General features: G+C 32.7%; 2 protein-coding genes across 6 annotated transcripts in view; one reads left to right on the plus strand and one right to left on the minus strand.

Annotated features, from left to right (window-relative positions):
- Positions 1–14,799, plus strand: part of LOC108756620 (SPRY domain-containing protein 7) — a 32,695-nt gene that overhangs the window by 3,013 nt on the left and 14,883 nt on the right. The window lies entirely within an intron of this gene.
- The window catches only part of LOC108756619 (heparan-sulfate 6-O-sulfotransferase 1), a 90,537-nt gene continuing 81,270 nt past the window's right edge, over positions 5,533–14,799 (minus strand). For 3 of the 4 annotated variants that reach the window (XM_018500561.1, XM_018500560.1, XM_018500559.1), the window contains one exon: positions 5,533–5,674. The gene's annotated coding sequence lies outside the window, so the exon portion shown is untranslated. Of the gene's footprint in view, positions 5,675–12,766; positions 12,814–14,799 lie in introns of those variants that run through there. The other variant, XM_018500562.1, reaches the window with a different exon arrangement.

The following is a 14,799-nucleotide window of genomic DNA, read 5'->3' on the forward strand; positions in this document are numbered from 1 at the left end:
CCATAAGTCATAAGGAATGGACGAATCACAATCAATTATTCTTCTCGCATTCGACTGTAGTTGATCAATTTCTTACGGCTTAAGACTTAAAATATTTATGGTAGATCCAGACTTAAGACAATGTTTTATGACTTGTCTTATGTCTTTAATAAGGACTATCACAGTATTATAGACAAAATTTCTGTAAAGCGTCTTCTACAATGGGCAGTAGCAGTAGTGGTAAGGCTGTAAGACATCGGGAGTAATTTTCCGATATAATAGGACATAGGCCGGTATTCATAGTCAAATCTTATATTTAAGACCGTTTTAAGTACAGTCTTAAGAAGTCACGAACCAATTAGATGGGTGTATTAGCATATTAAGATAATCTTGAAATAAGAACGGATTATGAATACCGTCCATAGAGTAAGTAATAAGAGAGTAGAATGTAGGAAATAGATTTCAACTATTCACTTTCGGACTTACTTTACGTCTTAGTATACTGGAAAGTCAGCTTACTCCCAATGTGTCTTACAGCCTTATCATTATTGCCCATTATAGACGACGCTCAACAGTAATCATAAAACGTAAATTTAAGCCAATGAGTCAATTAGGATATTGTTTTAGATCTACGTAATCTAACGGACATTGAAAGCAGTAAACTTATTCCTAAGATAAATTTAAACCGGTTGAAATTTGCCTTATGGACAAGTTTACTTCAATTTTTATTTTTAAGTTATATCACGCGTTCATTGCGTTTATTTTTGGCCATAAGCGTCTATAAGTGCTCACGTTTTTACTGCCCTATCTCGATGGACGAACGCTTGTGAGCAATATCTATGACGTTATGATAACGTAAATGTTTTTTTGTCTTTTTCTTATGACGAGAAAATGAATGATGTAAGCGATGCTTATCAGTGCTTAAAGCGTGTGAGCGCAAAAAGTAAACGCACCTATAAGTTATAACACAGTTCTTGTATATTACTAAAAACTGGAGTCCTAGATTTATAAGAGAAACGCGACTGGTGTTAAATGTTCTGATTGGTCATTGCAATCACGTGATTAGCAACCAATGATGAACTTATTTCTGTGTATTAAAAATGGCTACTTAATGATGATGGTGGATTTTATAGTCCGTCTTGCAAATTTTTTGTTTGGTCGATGCCATTTTTAGTACTTCTTCTTTTAATACTTTTTAGTACTTTTGCGATATAAGTCTGACATAAGTCGGTCACGCTTCTCTTATAAATATAGGATTCTACCAAAGATATAAGGCACTGTCTTAAGATTATAAGTCAACTTTTCTGCTAAGCCCGGATCTACAATAGGTTCTTAAGCTTTAAGCCATAAGAAATGGACGAGTCATAATTAATTATTCTCCTCACATTTGACTAATTGGTCAATTCTTACGGTAATTTTTATAGCTTATGGCTTAATATCCGTATTCATAGTCCTTCCTTGAGAAATGAGGATTCCTTGTTTCTTATTTCATGTTTCATAAACCTTCCTTGACCAAACAAGAAGCCTTATTAGCCTCCTTTTCTCAAGGAAGATTACGAGTTTCCTTGAGGAGGAGGTGCAGCCTTCATAACCAATCAAACCATCAAATTTAGTTTGTCACACCGGTCTTTTTATTTTCGATAACTTTTAATTTAGATCCGTCGCATCGATAATTATTTTTGATAGTTTTTTTTTTTTTTCGAAAATAAACTAATTCAAAAATATTTTCTCCTTCTTCATATAATAAGCATTATGACGAATTCGATTGGAAGCACTAATGCACATTAAAGCCGATGTACACTGATTAATTCGAGTACAAAAATAAAATGCAAATATTTCGAATTATGAAATACATATTTTACCTAACAGTACAATAAAATATATTGAGTATTTCACAATTTCCATGTTTATAAACATACATTTACGTTATTTTGTGTATGTACGACAATTTTAATATGCATCAGTGCGCAGTGAGTGCGTCCAATCAAATTCGCTGTTAGTTTTATTTTTGCTCACTATTGTTGCAAAATGCTGAATCACGACTTTATTTAATTAACAATGCGTTTATAACCTTTATTACTCGTAATTCATGATATTAGATTTGCATATATTATATATTATGACATGCTGCCTTTAGTAGGTTATTAAAATTCCTAAAATATTCCTTCCTTTGGGAAGATAGACTTGAGATCCATTTATGAAACAAGGATGCCTTGGAGAATCGAGGAATCCTTCATGGAGGCTTCCTCTATCCTTAAAATAAGGAAGGACTATGAATACGGATGTAAAATCTGTAGTAGACCTGTAAGATCTGTTGTAGATTCAGACTAAGATCCTTACTAAAGACATAAGACTTAAGTCATAAAACATTGTCTTATGGCCATTCTACAATAAACTATTAATAAATCATAAGTCAGAAGCTAAAAATTGATCAATCACAGTCAAATATAAGAAGAATAATTGACTGTGATTGATCAATTTCTAGCTTCTGACTTCTGTTTTATTACTAATGATTTATTATAGAATACAGTTAAGATTATAAGTTAGCCTTTCTGCTGAGTGTCTTAACAGAAAGCTGACTTATAATCTTAAGACAGTGTTTTATGACTTAAGTGTTATATCTTTAGTAAGGAAATTCTTAGCAGAAAAATTGACTTATAATCTTAGGACAGTGTCTTATGTCTTTAGTAACACACAAGAACTATTTTATGACTTATGTCTTAAAGGCACTTCGTATTTATACACCTTTAAGACATAAGTCATAAGTTTTTGTACATTAGCAGAGATCGCGATGTAACAAGATGTAACGAGACGTAACGAGACATAATGAGATATAGTCACGACGTAGGATAAGACCTTAGAGCATGTACTAATGGAACGAACATTGTCTATGTTTTACATAGTGAACTGGCGAGCCGACAAGTAAGACAAAGGAGATATTTGATAATGATCTCTCTCTTTTCTTCAATTTGTTATTGTCTCGTTAGGCCTCATTCCTGTTCAGTGACAGTAGCGAAATATGATTTCTGCTGATCTCTGTCCGACATCATAAAATCTTACAAAATGCCAGCCTTTTGTTTGATTTCCACGTGTAAAGCGACAGATGATAATAAATTATATCGGGACATATCATTTCACAGGTAAATTAACGAAAAGTATAAAACAAATATTTACTCTAATTTGTTGTCTAGTTTGTTTTTTAATATCAAAATCTAACCTCTATTCGTTACGAACGCTCCTGACAGTGACAGAGAAAATCATCACAACCAAATGTTCCCCTCTCTGTCTTGCTTGCATTACTATTCAGCATAGTTCGCTCACTTACCATTAGTATTATATATGCTCTAAGAGTAAGACAGATAAAACCGTGGAAGTCGCAGTCGGGACTGGTTGAGAAAGTGCTTCGATCTCCGATTTTTGACAATTTTTTTGGGGAAAGTAATGAAATACATATTTCATTGTTTTCATATGTTATTATACTTTTTTCTTTAACTTTAAATTTTATGAAATCGATGTGTTGACTGTTAGTCTACATAAAGTTTTAGGAAAGAAGCCTCTCCGACTTGAACATAACGGAAGTACTACAGGTCGCATCAGTCATCTGAAAGAGTTAAAAAAATTTTGTTTTAAAAACGATTTTTCTATTCAGAAAGAATGTCTGGATAGACTGTGATAATTGACTTTAAGTAAAAATTAATAAAATGGCGCTTATTTGAAAAAAAAGTTCGATTTTTTTACCTTAAATTGTATTCTTATTTTTGTGATAGAAAAAGTACATTAATTTATATAATTGTAGTTTATCCAGTAGAAAAAATATTGCTTTACAATCGTGCAAAATTTGAAAGCGGTACGTTCAATAGTTTTTGCTCTATCACTTCCGTTAGATCAAAAAATGTTTTTTCAAGGAAAACGTGTTTAAAATTTCAAGTTTACTTTTTTTTTATTATTTACGCCTATATTTGCCATGTTAAGACTTCAACACAATGTTCTACACACTTGGGGCTTTTTAATTTTTTTGATCCCAGCAAGATAGAATGAACTCTGATAGTGTCTCATGACTTAAATCTCATGTCTTTAGTAACGCACAAGAACTGTCTTATGACTTATGCCTTAAAGGTATATAAATACTAGAGAATGAAAATAAGATTGATTGATTGAGACGTGGTCAATCAGAATCCTTCCTGATATCGCGTGCTTGCTGCGACGCTTTTGTCATGGCGCATGATTCACTTCTTATTTCTTTTCTTAATATAAAAAATTGAATTAACAAGTAATTTAATGATATATTTACGTTCATTAGCATCTTAAAGTACTATGAAAAATTTATTGTGAAAAATATCAGCCGGATAGCATTACAAAGATTGAAAATTTAATTGGCGTATATAGATTGTAGAATTGTATATGTATTGTATTTACATAAATATTAAGGTTTGACTCTCTCGCGATGATATAAGAAGGAAAAAATCGATAAATAGTAATGTGATAATAATAATGTACAATAAAAAGGCTTCAAATTTAACAATAAAAACTTAAGGAAATTTGCCAATGTGAGTCTGCACAAGATGTTTAATGTGATAATAATGATTCATGTTTTCACAAAATATATATAATTACAGACGTTTCGACATTGATATTGTGTCCTCTTCAAAGTGCAAAAAATATAATCCTCCAGACACATTGAATTTATTTGATATGTATTGTCAAAAAAAGTTTAAAATACATCGATGAGCTGTAATTTTCATCAAGACTATAATCATTGTCTGTCGTATCTCGTCGGACACTCAAACTACTAAGAAAGTCACTATAATAGAAATTAAAATGTTGTTGAGTCAATTTTGGATTCAAAATTACGAAATATTTATTACTCAGTACACTATTACAATAATAAAAATGTGGCAACAATGCATAATGGCGAATCGCTCCAGAATGTGCTACAGGATTCTTAAAGATTATTTAATTGAATAAAATTACTGAGAATTAATATTAATCATTTGAATTCTTTAATATTGAGATTTGATATCTTTGAGAATTAAGATGATATCTTAACACAATTAGTTATCTATTTTATCAGAATGTAATGCTCGATTCGACTTTTAGCGTTCGTACTTCTGAGATAGGAAACAATAATTGACTCAAGCAAATTACGTTCTTTGGGCAAGGAAATTTATAATTGATCCGAACGATTCAAACTCTTTTTTTTCATCATTTTGTATATTTCAGTAGAGAAAGGACAGAGGAGTGGATCGAGAGAAAAAAATAAATAGAACGCTGAATGTTTCTACATTTTTATTCACTGCGTATTCTGCTGGTACGCGGGTTACCGTCCAATTATTGACGGAGATATTAGACACGACCTCAGGGGGTCATCGCGAGATTTTGAGGGCCTTCAGGGCTTGACGAGAAACGGCTGTAGGGATAGGGCGCGTAGTTCGGCGGCAAGGACCAGAAGAGTCTACCTTCGCGATGCATTATTCAGCGTTTAATTCTTTGCGGAGCGCAGGAGGTTCTTCAGTAGTGACCTTAAAGTCGTGAGCGGGCGAGAGATGCTCCAACGGAGGGAGCTGTGAGTTGCTATGGCCATGGCGTGATTCCGGAAGGATCCCGGGGAGTCAAAAGCTCCCCAGAAGCTATCGATCTTTTGTATAGTCTCGCTACCTGCATCCGCCTACCTGCGCGGTTACTTCTCTTTGTCATTCTATGGAAAAGCAAAATTTATTTATCGACACGATCGTTTGCAATTATTTTAATTACTCTCGTAGAATGAAAGCTTATTCGAAGAGATTAAAAATTTAGCTGTCTTAAAAAAAAGAGTAAAAATACGGTCACTCTTGTTCAGGAGTGGTAATTTTTTTATTCTTTTTAGAATAAAATTTACTGATAAGATTTTAAAATGAGATTCACTCTAAAACAGTGAAATTTCAACCCCTTTTTTGGAGTGTAATATCAGGGTAGATGAAACCTGACTCCAAAAAGAGGATTGAGATTTCACTCCTTCGGAGTAATTGAAAATTTAGCCTGTCTTGAAAAAAGAGTGAAAATATGGTCACTCTTGTTCAGGAGAGGTAGTTTTTCACTCTTTTTAGAGTGAGATTTACTCTTTTGAAATGAGATTCACTCCAAAAAAGTAATCTCACTTTAAAAAGAGTGAAAATCTGTCACTGTTGAACAAGAGTGGCCATATTGTCACTCTTTTTTCAAGACAGGCTAAATTTTCAGTCTCTTCGAATGAGATTTCATTCCGCGAGACTTAGAGAGTAGAAATCAATGTAAGTTGACTGGAGGATAACGTATGAAAGGAAGAATTGAGCACGCTTTTAACAAGCACGGTCAGCCCTTGAGAAGAAAAGAACTGAGCAGCTCCTACGAGCGCAGTCAGCTGTGGAGAACTGAGCAGTTTCTACAAACGCGGTCATCCCCTTTAAGATAGGAGAAAAAGCAGAATGAAAGAGAACAGACGTGCATACTTTTTCAAAATTCTTGTATTTTTTGCAATATTATAAGTTCTTTCTTGTTTCTGACGTGTCCCTCTGGACATAGATTCGGATTGAATCAGTATGATTGATCTGCTCGATTTTTGCCGCTCTTATATATAGGCGCAAGTTGGTGGTCGCAAATCAGGAGGAAAAGGGGGGGGGGAGGTTCAATTTTCCAAGAATTGGCAATACGTTGCCAAATTTGGGCATAGAATTTTCCATAGAAATATCAGTTGTACCAAGCTGAAATTTGGCACGAAAGCAACTAATTTTATTACAAATTCGAAAAATTGAATCGATTTCTTGTTATTTTATAATTCCAAAGTTATTAACTAGTTTATTTCTCAGATCTTGTTCTGGTCCGATCCGCTCTTTCTCAGGATCTTAATTGGTCGGTGCATGTCAGGCACTTCGCGCGGAACACGACTAATTTGCTTATACTTATCTCAGGTTTGTATAAAGTAATTATAAAAGAAAAACAATGAATTGAATAGAAACGTAAAAAATATGACACAAAACTACAAAATAATAAATGTTCTTAGCCTGTACAACTGAAATCTCGTAAATACGGGAATTCGAGTGATGAGCGACACGCGCGTCGCAGGTTGTGATTGGTGCGCGATAACTGATACTTATTTAGTGATTACAAGGATTAAAATATCTCAATCAAGCAAATTCTCGCTAATTTTTATATAGAATAACAATGTGATAAAGATCTCGGCTCAATGGGAACAATTTCCTCATCTCCGGGCAGAATTATCCCTTCCGGGAATTTCATTGTTCGACATCGGCACGTGGCACGCGCCTCCCGAGTGATTTGATTGACTTGCGCTAGTCAACGCACGCGTCACGCCGGCGTAATAGAAAACAATACTTATTTGAATAAGTTTTCACATGGAATATTCACGTAAATGCTTGAACTAAAGTATTTTTTATAAATTACTAAATTATTTTTTATATAGACGCTGTGAATCAAGTAATTAAAGAAAATATAGCAAGAGAAAAAAAAAAGAAAATTCTATTTATATAGATGGCAAGACACCGATGTGAATCTGGCTCTCAACTTTATTAAAAATAAAAATTAATAATACCGCAGCGCGTTTGTTCTTTGTTTGTATCTATTTGTATCGATCATTATTTCGTTTGTACCTCAAATAGTTAAATAAAAAATGAAAAATAAAAAATAACCAAAGCGCAACTTCAAGATTTTCTAATTTCATTTATGCCATTCGGAAGAGAACCGTACCCGTTTGTACCTCTATTATTTTTGTTTGTACCTCAAAGGGCTCGGAGATACAGCCCTTTTCAATTTTTGCGCAATTATCACATTGGGAAATTAGCTATTTTAAAAGATATCGTAATGCGACATACGGCATTTGAAACAGAATTGTTTGTACCTCTTTTATTTTCGTTTGTACCTCAAAGGGCTCGGAGATACAATGTTTTTAAAAATTTCGGAAATGCACCAAGAGAGAGATTAGGTCGGCCTATCTTCGAGTCCTGTGAAGTAAAAACAAAAATAAAAGAGGCACAAACGGGTACAAACGATTCTCTTTCGAATGCCGTTGGTCTCATTTTGATATCTTCTAAAATGATCAACTTTCCCTCTTGCATTTCCGAAATTTGAAAAAACGATCTCCGAATCCTTGGAGGTACAAATAAAAATAAAAGAGGTAAAACGAAGTACAAACGCAGTATTAATTTTTATTTTTGATAAAATTAGACGTCAGATTCAATATCGGTTGGCAGGATGTAATACCACCTTTAAGAAATAAGTCCTAAGACAGTTCTTGTGTGTTACTAAAGACGTAACACTTAAGACAGTTATAAGACATTGTTTTAAGATTATAAGTCAGCTTTTTTGCTAAGGCACTATGTCACGTGACTGTATCTCATTGTGCATGCACAAACAGAGAGAGAGAGAGAGAGAATGTTTCACATCTATTTTCTGTTCTTTTCTACCTAATCTTCATGTCAAAATAGAAAACATACTCGGTCTATTCTTACTACGTTTAGGTAATACTTAAAAATTTTACCGTCCTCACCAATTTTGAAATTAGGCTCATTCGACGGATTCTTGTACGAAATGAACGAATTTGGCAAAAAAAGTGTTGTTCTGCCCCGTGGACCGAGAGTAATATACGAGGTCTGACTATTAAATAACGAGACTGCTTATGAAAAAGAGTTTTATTTTAAAAATTATTCTACAATTGAATGCTCCCCTTCAATGTACTCCCCTCCCCTCGCCACACACCGTTCCATTCGTTTTTTCCATTGGTCAAAGCAATGCTGGAAGTCTTCTTTTGTAAGAGCATTTAGGAGCTCCGCCGATTTTCGCTTCACCTTTTCCATCGACTCACATGCATGGATTGCCGCTTAGTTTCAACATCGTATTGGAATATCCAGGTTTCATCGCAAGTGATGATGTTTTCCATCAATTCAGGCTCTTCATCTAACCTCTCAAGAAAATCTGAGCAGATCTGTTGACGGACGAGCTTTTGGTCAGGGGTCAAATTTTTTGGGACCAACTTCGCAAGTCTTCGCTGAAGACTTTCTTCATGTTTAATTCGTCATGTAAAATTTTTCTGTATCAGTTTCTTTATCGGCGTTTACAGTCTCAGCAATTATCCGAATGCTCATACGACGATCTCCGCGCACAATTTCATTGATTTTGGTCACTGTTTGCGGAGTTGAAACAGAGACAGGTCGACCTGGACGTTGGTCATCTTCGGTGCTCTCTCGGCCTTCAGAAAACCGTTTATACCATTCGAAAACACGCGCACGAGATAGAGAATTCTCACCATAGGCCTCTTTCAACAACTTATAGCACTCAGTCGGAGTTTTTTTTAATTTAACGAGAAATTTCACATTGATCCGTTGCTCGTGTTTTTCGTCACACATTGTTATCGGCACGAGAAAAAAACAAGTTCGTTTCTAACCTCTATAGAAAAAATACTACTACTGCGACAAAAACGTGTTTTCGTACTGGAATAGTAGACACTTCCAGCTATCCAACGCTGCATTCGTTTCCCACCCTACCCCTCTAGGACGCCTTCTGCGCGCGCAGTCTCGTTATTTAATAGCCAGACCTCGTACATATTAATATATTAAAGCCCATAACGGTCGAAGAGCTGGCTCTTTAATGCTTAAATAATTCAATGTGAATTATATACATATATTATACTGCTAAAAAAAATTATGATATACAGAAATTGTGGATAAAAAATTGGCCAACTTTGACTAAGAATAATTTTGCGAAAAATTATTGTAGGATGTTTTTTTTTTAAGTTAAAGCTTAAAATCTCTACTTTAAAACGCTGTATCCAGATTTTAAGTTTGATGCATTCCACTGTAACTCTGAAAATATGAAGATGTGTTTGTCATATTGTTTGGAAATTAAAAAATTTCACGGAATACAAGGTTAAAATACGCTTAGTAAAATTTTTTGAGGGAATGTTATTTGCAGTGGCGTAAAGTTCAAATTTTCTTTTTTAATTTAAAAAAAAAAGCTATGATTTTTTTTGCAAAGTTACAGCACTTTAAAGTTACTCTTGCATTTTTTACATATATCACCGACATTATCTGCATTACTGGATATGTTCTACGACGAGGATGGATTTTGCACATCGTTTCTGCATGTAAATTTCAGAAACGCGTGTTGCCTCCGCGTTGCCAGATTGCTGCTTGTAGTCGATTCCTCATATTAATGCAGGCCCTACTTTCTTCCTGCGGAATGTCATTCTAGATTTGTATTAGAGCTTGTGATAAGTCTTTGAGATTTACAGGTTGTTTTGCAAAATCTCTTAATCTATGACCTATTATCTATTATAGTACAAATCTGGAATAACATTCCGCAGGAAGAAATTAGAGCCTGCATTAATATGAGGAATCGACTGCAAGTACTAATCGAGCGGAGGCAACATGCGTTACTGAAATTTATACGCAGAAACATGATGTGCAAAATCTACACACACGCAAAAACACGATGTACAAAATTCATTCAGTAACCTCGTCGTGGAGTATATCCGGTAATGCAGGACCCCTATTAATCTAGACTTCCCATCAGCGCAAAGTTGGGACACAGTAAAAAATTTAGTCAAAAATTTGTTGCTCCAGAGCGAATTTTGTTGCTCCAACCGTTTTAGCAGCAAAAAAAATAGGGGGGGGAGGTCCAGATTAATGACAAGCTGGACCTCCACCCCCTCCCTATAAAAAAAATATATAGAGCTGCGATATAAAAAAAAGTACATCAGATTTTGTTGCTTTTTTGTTGCTCAAAGATAGTGCAAAAACATATCGAAAAAATTACATTGTTAAGCAAATATCTATAAATAATCAGAACTATATCATTACGTGTCCTAGCGTCATGACAGAAAGTTACATGTACAAAATTTGTTGCTCGCATATATTTAGTACCAAAATGTTCCTTGTAACATGTACTATCGAAATATCAATTTCCAATTTTGTTGTTAACTCTGACACATGAAAAATAATTAGTTTATCCTGATCAGGGTCCGCGCTGAGCTCTAAGTTATCTTAAACATTGTTTAAAGAACTTGTTACTCGCATGTATTTGGAGTGTATTCCGATATGCACTGCCAGTGCTGAAACTATACAATATACATAACGTGCGCTATAGATTTTCAGTACTGGCAGTGAATATCGGAAAGTACCCTTGGTATATTTCGATAGAATATGTTACAAAGAACATTTGGTACCAAAAACATACAAGCAACAAATGCTTTAAACAACGTTTAAAAAAATTTTGTGCTCAGCACGAGCGCTGACCCGATAAATTAATTATTTTTTATGTATCAGAGTTAGCAACAAAATCGGAAATGGATACATTTCAATAATATATGTTATAAGGAACATTTTGATACCAAAAACATGCGAGCAACAAATTTTATACATGTAACTTTTAGTCACGACATTTAGAATGTGCAACGGTACAGTTTTAATTATTTATAGATATTTAACAATGTAATGTCGTCACCTCTCTCAGTTTATGTTGATCCGTCATAGTGAATATACATTTTAGTTTATGTAATTGACACACAATGTTCATCTTCCATATCTGTGATTTATCAGAATGTATATATTACATATAGCTTAATTTTTTTATATTGCATCTTGATGCTATATTGATTTATTATTTGAACTTTTTGAATATCGACGAACTTGTTCAACTATTTGATGTTACACATGGCCTTTTGGTAAGTTTTTGTTATTAGAATTTCGGCATGCTGCTTTACTTAATTTTAGTTTTTTTATAAGAAAATATTTTTATCTTATTTTCGATTAGATCTTATTCCGAGAAACATTGAACATATTCGACTGTCCAATCGTGTGCGATCAATGTCGATTCTACATGAAGATTCGCTTAGGCTTGTATTGTAAGGAATATGGAGATAATTTCAGTAATTCATTTGTACATCGATCATTGCGATAAGTTAATATCTGAAGAGGGCTTAATCTAGTAGCCGAAATTTGTAATATTATTACACTACTAGATTAATTTCTAAGTTTTTATATATATTTTTATATCTATGGAACCCTGGTAGAAATTTCATGCATTTTTTGAGCAGTTACTAAACAGTTATACCAATTTCTGTCTAATAACTGAGAAGGAAAACTACTTAGGATCCCAATCAGGATGTAACGCCTTGCAGTTACTGCATACAAAAGTTACTTATAATAAAATCTGAATCCAGTTACTGAATAGAAACATAACAAATAATGGATGTTAAATTGATTGATAAGCAAGCCAACTGCTCATTTAATGGACAGTTTTGCCCTAGTAATATTTAATATTTTGTAAATGTTTGCTGATTGTAAAATTTTAAGGTTATGAGAGTAGTGCAGGAAATCTTTTGTGCATAATATATTTTGTACTAAAAAAATCATAATATATATTATATAGCAAAGATTTTCTGCATAACTCTTATAACCTTAAAATTTACTTTTATATTCGGATTGCATAAATTATGAAAACTTTTACATCTTTCAAAAAATTTTAGTTCCGTTTTACATATATAACTTACATATATTATATATAAATTACATACATATGTGCTGTGTACATATGCTAATAATATAATATAAAAGAATCACATATCTGAGTCACCCAATTCATCGTCTTCACACATTGGAATTGATGGATACAGACTCTATTTGATTGTTTTCAAAGAACAATGTCCGTGCCATTTCATATTCTGACGTACTACATGTTGAATGAATTCTGAGCAGGTGATATTGCAGTTATGATATTTTTAGCTTGTTTTTGTTCCATCCCAATCTCGAGCATTTGATAACACTTTTCCTAAGGAATTTAAAATCTCCTTTTCCAGACTCTTGGCATCTGTTACACAATAGGATTTATAAACTAAAGTCTTGCTAAAGTTCTTTAAAAAATTAGTATTATCATAATTTTTGATATGAGAATATTATTTATTGGAGCTATTATTGTCATATATTGTTATTAATTATTTATTTACTTATAAATAAAATATATAAACAATATAATATCTTATAGGAGCGTATATGTGATAATAGTATCACGTAGAATGATAATAGAAATCAATGTCTTAAACAGTTTAGCTGGATCTTAAATACTTGTATGATTCTGTGTAAATTTATACTACGTATGTAGTCCTTTGAAACGCGCGCCGAAATGATTTTTCGGTCTTGAAACGCTAATTTTACTAAACTACCGCAATAATATCACGAATTAAACTAGCAATTTAACAATTTGATGCTTCTTCGCTTCTAAGAACGATTTTAATAATACTGAGTGACTTATTAAAATCTGTAAATAATTAATTCTTATTGCGAAAAATATTATCTCAGCCGGAAGTCTTGCATTCTATGCGAGATTTTAATATTATATAAAATATATAATATTAAAACAAATGTTAATAAATAACTAACTTTAAAATGAAATCATATCTATATGAAATTTGTCTATTCCATTTTTTATTTACTTAGCAACAAAATTCTTTTATTTCAACAGGATATAAACTCACCTAAATTGTTTACGTTTTGTAAATTATTTATTGTTTTAGGTGAAGTTTTCTCTAATTGTGAGTTATTTTGGTTCTGCTCAACTTCAGATGCTGTCTCATTTTTTGAAATAACTTCTTAACAAAGTGAATAAAATTTTCCAAAAAAATTTATAATTTTATATTGAAATATACCATAGCTTTCTTCAGTACATTCTGCACATGTAGATGAATCGAGTAATTCTTGTTCTTGAATGTTATTAGAAGTGTGACGTAAAATCTGTTGATCGTTTTTCGTGCAGATATTCATATTAGTAGGCACTTTTAATCTTTTATTATCCTTTTTAACATAAACTCTAAAAATTAATAAATTAATAAGTAAAACATATAAGAAATATTTGTCTTGTAGTATTTTAAAAAATTTAAAAATTATCTTGATTCTTTGAAATAGATATCCATTTTAATTCATTTTTCTTTACGGAATTATCAAACAATAGCTTCTGCTTTTTTTCTTGTTCTCTAATACAGATAGATTTGTCACAGATGAAACATTTCTTTCCTTTAAATTTATCTTTCTTTTCTTTTTGTTTTCAATTTTAGATTTTTCATACATTAAGTCTTCAGATGTTGACGTCTCTAAATATTATAGAAGATGTGTAAGAGAGAGGTAATGCAAAAATAAAAAGATTAAATGTTTAAAAGGATATAAAGAATATAAAGTGAAATAGACCGAAAGGTTTTGAACACAAGTAAGATAATGCTATTTTTTGGTCAAAGCAGATCTTGGTGCTTTATTAGTAAGACTTTATTAGTCACATGATCAAATGGTGAAAACGCTCGACCAGAGATCGGAAGATCTGAGTTCGATTCTCGGCTGAGGTAATATTTTTCGTAATAAATAATTTATTTACAAATTTTAAGATACGCATAGAATCGTGTATCTGATTGAACGTGATTGAATCGATGATCTATTGATTTAATTGATAGATTATTATATCAGTTCGAATTGAGTTTCAAGTTCAACGGATGATCGGCGCACAGTCTTAAAAATTGAAGAATATACAAATAAAATTAAATAAGCACACACTCTTAATGTTAAATACAATACAACGATTAGAAAGGACATATAAGAATTAGCTACAATAATCATACAATATTAATACATAAAATATATTATACATACCACTGCGTTAAATCGAATATCTGAAGATACCTCAATTGGCAAGTCAAACATGTAATAATAATAATAATAATTATTATTATTATTATTAGGCGTTAGGAACTCGAAAGCTCATTGCCGCAAATACCAAATCCCGCCACTGTTCCCGTCCCTGAGCCAGATCCCT

The sequence above is a fragment of the Trachymyrmex septentrionalis genome, unplaced genomic scaffold (genome assembly GCF_001594115.1).
Source record: "Trachymyrmex septentrionalis isolate Tsep2-gDNA-1 unplaced genomic scaffold, Tsep1.0 scaffold129, whole genome shotgun sequence".
NCBI lineage: Eukaryota > Metazoa > Arthropoda > Insecta > Hymenoptera > Formicidae > Trachymyrmex > Trachymyrmex septentrionalis.